Below are 8,108 nucleotides of genomic sequence, written 5' to 3' on the forward strand. Positions count from 1 at the left end.
GTGCTCACCAAACTAAAGATCATTGTCTTGATGTTGATTTTGCTATGGTTTCCCTAACCTGCTCTTGCGCTCATAGGATTGCCTTTGAACATGATAAAAGAAGTATACAGTTTATCCGCATCAGAACTGGTATCATCTCATAGCCTTCTTTACATGAAAAACAGGCATATCAGGAAGTTTAGAGGTGTTTTAGGACTCCGGTTTACCCTTGGAGAACATGTGTCAGGATCGTTGATCCACACAATTCCTGGAAAGCCATGCACTTAACACTCTGATGGGAATGCTATCCTTGGAGTTGTGCAGTGGGCCAGCTGTGCAGGAGAGTGTTGTTTCTGACACTTTCCACTAAGGGACAAAAGCCTTAAGTTGCAGGTGCAAAGGCAACAAATTCTGTTACCTTCAGAGTAAAAAGGAAGACCTATTCCTGCTGTGGGAAAAGAAAAAAACTACCCTGCTCCTGGCTGAGGGCCTTACCTCTCTCCTGGGCTCAGACAAATATAAGACTTCTTCTTCTGGGTAGGTGGATAGGAGGAAATTACTGAGAAAGTTTCCCCCAGTCTCAAATGCATACAGTCATGTATCAACTATCCATATAACATACAGAACATGCCCGCTGTTGTTGTTGGTGTTAGGTGCCCTCGAGTCAGTTCCAACTCATAGCAACCCTCTGTACAACAGAACAAAACACTGCCCAGTCCTGCACCATCCTCACAATCATTGTTATGCTTGAGCTCGTTGTTGCAGCCACTGTGTCAGTCCATCTTGTTGAGGGTCTTCCTCTTATTCACTGGCCCTCTACTCTACCAAGCATGATGTCATTCTCCAGGGACTGGTCCCTCCTGATAACATGTCCAAGGTATGTGAGACGAAGTCTCGCCATCCTCATTTCTAATGAGCATTCTGGCTGTACTTCTTCCAAGGCAGATTTGTTTGTTCTTCTGGCAGGCCATGGTATATTCAGTATTCTTCGCCAGCACCACAATTCAAAGGCATCAATTTTCCTACATTGGGTCAGGTACACCTTAGTCCTTAAAGTGACACCTTTGCATTTTAACACTTTAAAGAGATCTTTTGCAGCAGATTTGCACAAGGTAATACATCATTTCATTTCTTGACTGCTGTTTCCATGGGCATTGATTGTGACTCCAAGTAAAATGAAATCCTTGACAACTTCAATCTTTTCTCAGTTTATCATGATGTTTCTTATTGGTCCAGTTGTGGGAATTTTTATTTTCTTTATATTAAGGTATAATCTATATTGAAGACTGTGGTTCTTTGATCTTCATAAATTTAAGTGCTTCAAGTCCTCTTCACTTTCAGCAAGCAAGGTTGTGTCACTGCAATCTAAGGTGGTTAATGAGTCTTCCTCCAATCTTGATGCTACATTCTCCTTCATATAGTCCAGCTTCTCAGATTATTTGCACAGCATACAGATTGAATAAGTATGGTGAAAGGATACTACCCTGAAGCACACATTCCCTGACTTTAAAACATTCAGTATCCCCTTGTTCTGTTTGAACAACTGCCTCTTGGTCTAAATACAGGTTCCTCGTGAGTACAATTAAGTGTTCTGGAATTTCCGTTCTTCACAATGTTACCCATAATTTGTTAGGATCCACACAGTTGAATGCCTTTGCATAGACAATAAAACACAGGTAAACATCTTTCTGGTATTCTCTGCTTTCTGTCATGATCCATCTGACATCAGCCATGATATCCCTTGTTCCACATCCTCCTCTGAATTCAGCTTGATCTTTTGGCAGTTCCCTCTGATATACTGCTGCAACCTCTTTTGAATGATCTACAGCAAAATTTTATTTGCCTGTAATATTAATGATATTGTTTAATAATTTACGCATTCTGTTGGATCACCTTGCTTTGGAATGGGTACAAAGATGGATCTCTTCCAGTCAATTGGCCAGGCAGCTCTCTTCCAAACTTCTTGGCACAGACAAGTGAGTACTTCCAGCGCTGCATCCATTGAAACATCTCAGTTGGTATTCCATCAATTCCTGGAGCCTTGTTTTTCACCAGTGCTTTCAGTGTAACTTGGACCTCTTCCTTCAGTACCATCTGTTCTTGATCATATGCTGCCTCCTGAAATGGTTGAATGTCGACAAACTCTTTTTGATACAGTGACTCTGTATTCCTTCCATCTTCTTTTGATGCTTCCTGCACCATTTAATATTTTCCCCATAGAATCCTTCAATATTGCAACTCGAGGCTTGATTTTTTTTTTTAGTTCTTTCAGCTTCAGAAATGCCGAGCATGTTCTTCCCTTTTGGTTTTCTATCTCCATGTCTCTGCACATTTCATTATAATACTTTACTTTGTCTTCTTGAGCCACCCTTTGAAATATTCTGCTCAGCTCTTTTACTTCATCATTTATTTCTTTCACTTTAGCTACTCTACATTCAAGAGCAAGTTTCAGAGTTTCTTCTTACATCCATTTTGGTCTTTTCTTTCTTTCCTATCTTTTTAATGACCTCTCACTTTCTTCATGTATAATGTCCTTGATGTCATTCCACAACTCGTCTGGTCTTTGGTCAAGAGTGCACAACACATCAAATCTATTCTTGAGATGGTTTCTAAATTCAGGTGGGATATACTCAAAGTCATACTTTGACTCTCATCGACTTGTTCTAATTTTCTTCAGCTTCAATTTGAACTTGCATTTGAGCAATTGATGGTCTGTTCCACAGCCGGCCCCCTGGCCTTGTTCTGACTGATCATATTGAGCTGTTCCATCATCTTTTTCCACACATGTAGTCAGTTTGATTCCTGTGTATTCCATCTGGTGAGGTCCACATGCATAGTTGCCATTTATGTTGTTGAAAAAAAGGCATTTGCAATGAAGAAGTCATAGTCTTGCAAAATTCTGTCAGGCAATCGCCAGCATTGTTTCTATCACCAAGGCCATACTTTCCATCTACCAACCCTTCTTCTTTGTTTCCGACCTTCGCATTCCAATTGCCAGTAATTATCAATACATCTTGATTGTACGTTTGATCAACTTCAGACTGCAGAAGTTGGTAAAAATCTTCAATTTCTTCATCTTTGGACTTAGTGATTGGAGTGTAAATTTGAATAATAGTCATATTAACTGGTCTTCTTTGTGGGAGTATGAATATTATCCTATCGCTGACAGCATTGTACTTCAGTATAGATCTTGAAATGTTCTTTTTGAGGATGAACATGATGCCATTCCTCTTCAATTTATCATTCCCAGCATAGTAGACCATATGCTTGCCTGATTCAAAATGGCCAATACCAGTCCATTTCAGCTCACTCATGAGTTGGATATCAATGTTTTGGTGTTCCATTTCATTTTGACGATTTCCAATTTTCCTAAATTCATACTTTGTACATTCCACGTTCCGATTATTAATGGATGTTTGCAGCTGTTTCTTCTCATTTTGAGTCGTGCCACATCAGCAAATGAAGCTCCTGAAAGCTTGACTTTATCCACGTCATTAAGGTCAACTCTGCTATGAGGAGGCAGCTCTTTCCCAGTCGTCTTTTCAGTGCCTTCCAACCTGAGGGGTTCATCTTCTGGCACTATATCAGACAATGTTCTGCTGCTATTCATTAGGTTTTCACTGGCTTTTTTTTTTTTTTTTTCCCCAGAAGTAGACTGCCAGGTCCTTCTTCCTAGTCTGTCTTAGTCTGGAAGCTCAGATGAAACCTGTCCACCATTGGTGACCCTGCTGGTATTTGAGTACTGATGGCATAGCTTCCAATATCACAGCAACACAAAAGCCCCCACAGTAAAACAAACTGACAGACATGCGCATAACCCTAAAAGTTCCCCACTGCACCCCTTGGTAGCCATCACTCATCCTCCCTCAATTCTTGGCAATCATTTGCCTGTTTTCTATCCCTATTGTCTTGCTTTTTCCATAATGTGATACAAACGAAATCATATAATTTGTAGCTTTGGGGGATTGGCTTCTTTCACTCAGCAAAATGCATTTAATATTTGTCCATAGTGATATGAATCAATAGCACATTCCTTTTTCTCACTGAATAGTAATCCATTGTATCACAGTTTGTTTACCTATTCTGTAGTGAAAGGCATCTTACGTGCATCCAGTTTTTGATGATTTTAAATAAAACTGCTCTAAATATCTGCTTGTAGGTTTTTGTATAAATATGTTTTCAATTAACTTGGATAAATACCTAAGAAATGGAATTGCATATTAATTACATTCACAAGACTGGTCAATAATCACCACTATGTATTTCCAAAATTTTTTGTCACCTCAAACAGAAACTCTGTACCCATTAAACAATAACTTCCCATTCTCCCCTTCTTCCAGTCCCTGGTGACCTCTGATCTACTTCTAGATGTATGAGTTTGTGTATTCTAGGTATTTCATATAAGTGGAATCATGCAATATTTGTCCTTTTGTGTTTGACTTATTTCACTTAGAATAATGCTTTCAAAGTTCAGCTATATTATAGCATGTACCAGAATTTCATTCCTTTTCATGGCGAATAATATTTCATTGTATGCATATACATTTGTTTATCTCTTCATTTGTTGACAGACACCTGGATTGTTTCCATCTTTTGGCTACTGTGAATAAAATGCTGAGTACTCATGTAGAAGTATCTGTTAGAGTCCCTCCTTTCAGTTCTTTTGGGTATATATTTAAGAGTGGAATTTTGGGGTGTCATCTGGTTCTGACCTTTTTTGGGGGGAGGGTTGATTACTGATTCAGTCTCCTCACTTCCTATAGGTCTATTCAGATTTACTATTTACTTTCGAGTAAGTTTCATAGTTTGTCTCTTTCTAGGAATTTTTCTACTTTATCTAGGTTGTTAATATGAATTTCCTAGAGAACACTTCAAAGGAAATAATTTTATTTACTAGGTAAGGAGAACAGATACAGTCTCTGTCAGATTAATGGAAAGAAACTTAATGAGAAAGATTGCTGAAATAAAACTATCAGTTGATATTCAATAATATATATTCAGTCACAAAAGGACAAATATTGTATGAGACCACTATTATAAAAACCCAAGAAAAGGTTTACACACAGAAAAAACAATCTTTGATGGTTACAATGGAGAGGAGGGGTAGGGAGGGGAAATCACTAACTAGATAGTAGACAACTGTTAACTTTAGTGAAGGGAAAGACAACACACAGTATAGGGGAAGTCATCACAACTTGACCAAGGCAAAGCCATAGAAGCTTCGTAGACACATCCAGATACCTTGAGGGACCAAGTTACTAGGGCTGAGAGCTGGGGACCATGGTCTCAGGGTACATCTAGGTCAATTGGCATAACATAGTTCATAAAGAAAATGTTCTGTGTCCTACTCTGATGAGTAGCATCTGGGGTCTTAAAAGTTCGTGAGCAGTGATCTAAAATACATCCATTTGTCCCACCACGTTCAGAGCACAGGAGAATGAAGAAAACCAAAGACACAAGGAAAATATTAGTCCAAAGGACTAATGGACCACATGAAACACCGCCTCCACCAGCCTGAGCCCACAAAAACTAGATGGTACCTGGCTACCACTACCGACTGCTCTGACATGGATCACAATAGAAGGCCCTAGGCTGAGCAGGAAAAAAAATGTAGAACAAAATTCAAATTCAAAAGAAAAAGACCAGATTTATTGGTCTGACAGAGACTGGAGGAACCCCTGAGATAATGGCCCTAGGACACGCTGTGTGATGTTTAAGATTGTGTGTCAACTTGGCTGGGCCATGATTCTCAGTGTTTTGGCAGTCGTATAATGTGATCACTTCCCTGTTGAGATTTGATACGTGATCACCCCCATGATGGGATCTTCCATGAGTAGCCAGTCAGTTAAAAGGGAGTTTCCCTTGGTGTGTGGCCTCCCTCCAAATATAAGCAGATGTTTTGGCATAGATGAATTTCACAAATACGTTAAGTAAAAGGAGCTAGACCCAAAGGAGTACACTTCATAAAATTCCATTATATAAAATTCAAAAACAGTCAAAACTTTAATGATGATGGAAAAATTCAGGAATGGTTAATGGTGATGGTTGAACAATACGATGAGCATAATTGTCACTGAACTGTACATGTGAAGAGTGTAGAAATTGCAAGTGTTTTGTTACCTATATATTGACCCCACACACACACACACAAAGAAAAAAAAACAGGCACAACTAATCTTGTCATTAAAAGTCAAGCTTGCAGTTAACCTCGAGGACCCTGATGAGGGCAAGGGAGCAGGCACTGTCTTTTGTAATTTTGGTAATATTCTCTTCATTGATCTGTGAGCTGGTTACTTTCTAAACATCTAAAAATCAATCAGCTATTATACACATGATCTGTTCACTTTTCTATATGGGCGTTATAGTTCCATTAAAAGTTTGTATAAAAATTGACACTCTGAATCCTGACAAGGATCTGATTACTTGGGAGGTGGGGGCGAATGGAATTCAAAATTATAATCAACATCAACAGACAGAGAAAAGTATTTTATTTGGTTTTATAATAGCTATGTTCTTATGCTATTGATAAAGTAGACAGTCAACGAAAACAAGTAAACCCTCAATAAGATGGATTGACCCAACAGCCACAACAATGGTCACAAACATAGTAACAATAATGGAGATGATGCAGGATTGGGTAACGTTTTGTTCTCTTTTGTTCAGAGCCAACTCAACGGCAACTAACAACAACAACATGCTCCCAAGCACAGATCTGGACACATTCAGGCAGGCACGTTATTACTGACACAGTGATGCACAATGAATAGTTTAAAAATAAATCAGGGGTTCCTCACAGACAAGCTCATGAGGGACTATTATTGAGGTCTCATTGTCATTTGTTGACTGATAACCACCACATGTGGAAACTGAGAATAATGTATACATTACTCACATATCCCTTGGTCAGAGACCTTCACATTCATCCTGGGAAGCCTTACCTTTTTTCTGTATTCAGGGACCTGAGAGATCAATATTCCTTCCTCACTTCACTTCTCTTCTCTTTGGGGCCTTATACCATTTACTGGACAAGAAACAATATACTACCAGACCTATGGGGCTCTTGGAAACAACTAACATTGCTCTATTCTGTATCCTATTGTCTCTTCCAATTTCAGGAAGGACCACGCACTTGACAATCTTTCCCCAACTTTTCTTCCTCATTCTGCTCATTAAATGGGTCTAAAGGGGAGGAGAGAGACATTGAAAGAAATAAAGAGACAGACATATAACATCACATTAAATAAAAGCAGTTTGGAAATACTTGCAAGAATCTTACACTTTAGATCATATTTTGGTACAAAAATCACTTACATATTGCTGTTAGGTGCCCTCAAGTTGGAACCCGCTTGTAGTGATCCTATGTACAACAGAACAAAATACTGCCCAACTGCCCAATTCTGCACCATATTCACAATCATTGTTATGCTTGAGCCCCTTGTTGCAGCCACTGTGTGAATCTATCTCATTGAGGGTCTTCCTCTTTTTCACTGACCCTCTTCTTTACCAAGTATGATGTCCTTCTCCACGCACTGGTCTCTCCTGATAACATGTCCAAAATATGTGAGATGAAGTCTCGCCATTCTTGCTTCTAAAGAGCATTCTGGCTGTACTTCTGCCAAGATAGATTTGTTCGTTCTTCTGGAAGTCCATGGTATATTCAATATTCTTTACCAATGTGATAATTCAAAGACATTAATTCTTCTTTGGTCTTCCATATTCATTGTCCAGGTTTCCTATGCATATGAGGTGATTGAAAATGCCACTAACTTGGGTCAGGCACACCTTAGTCCTCAAAGTGACATCTTTGCTTTTGAACACTTGAAAGAGCTCATTTGCAGCAGATTTGCACAATGCAATGCGTCTTTTGATTTCTTGATTGCTGCTTCCAAGGGCATTGATTATGGATCCAAGTAAAATGAAATCGTTGACAATTTCAATATTTTCTCCATTTATCATGATGTTGCTTCGTGGTCCAGTAGTGAGAATTTATGGTTTCTTTATGTTGAGGTGTAATCCAAACTGAAGGCTGTGGTCTTTGATCTTTATCAGTAAGTGCTTCAAGTCCTCTTCACTTTCAGCAAACAAGGTTGTGTCATCTGCATATTGCAGGTTGTTAATGAGTCTTCCTC

Source organism: Trichechus manatus, unplaced genomic scaffold, assembly GCF_000243295.1.
Source record: "Trichechus manatus latirostris isolate Lorelei unplaced genomic scaffold, TriManLat1.0 scaffold00240, whole genome shotgun sequence".
NCBI lineage: Eukaryota > Metazoa > Chordata > Mammalia > Sirenia > Trichechidae > Trichechus > Trichechus manatus.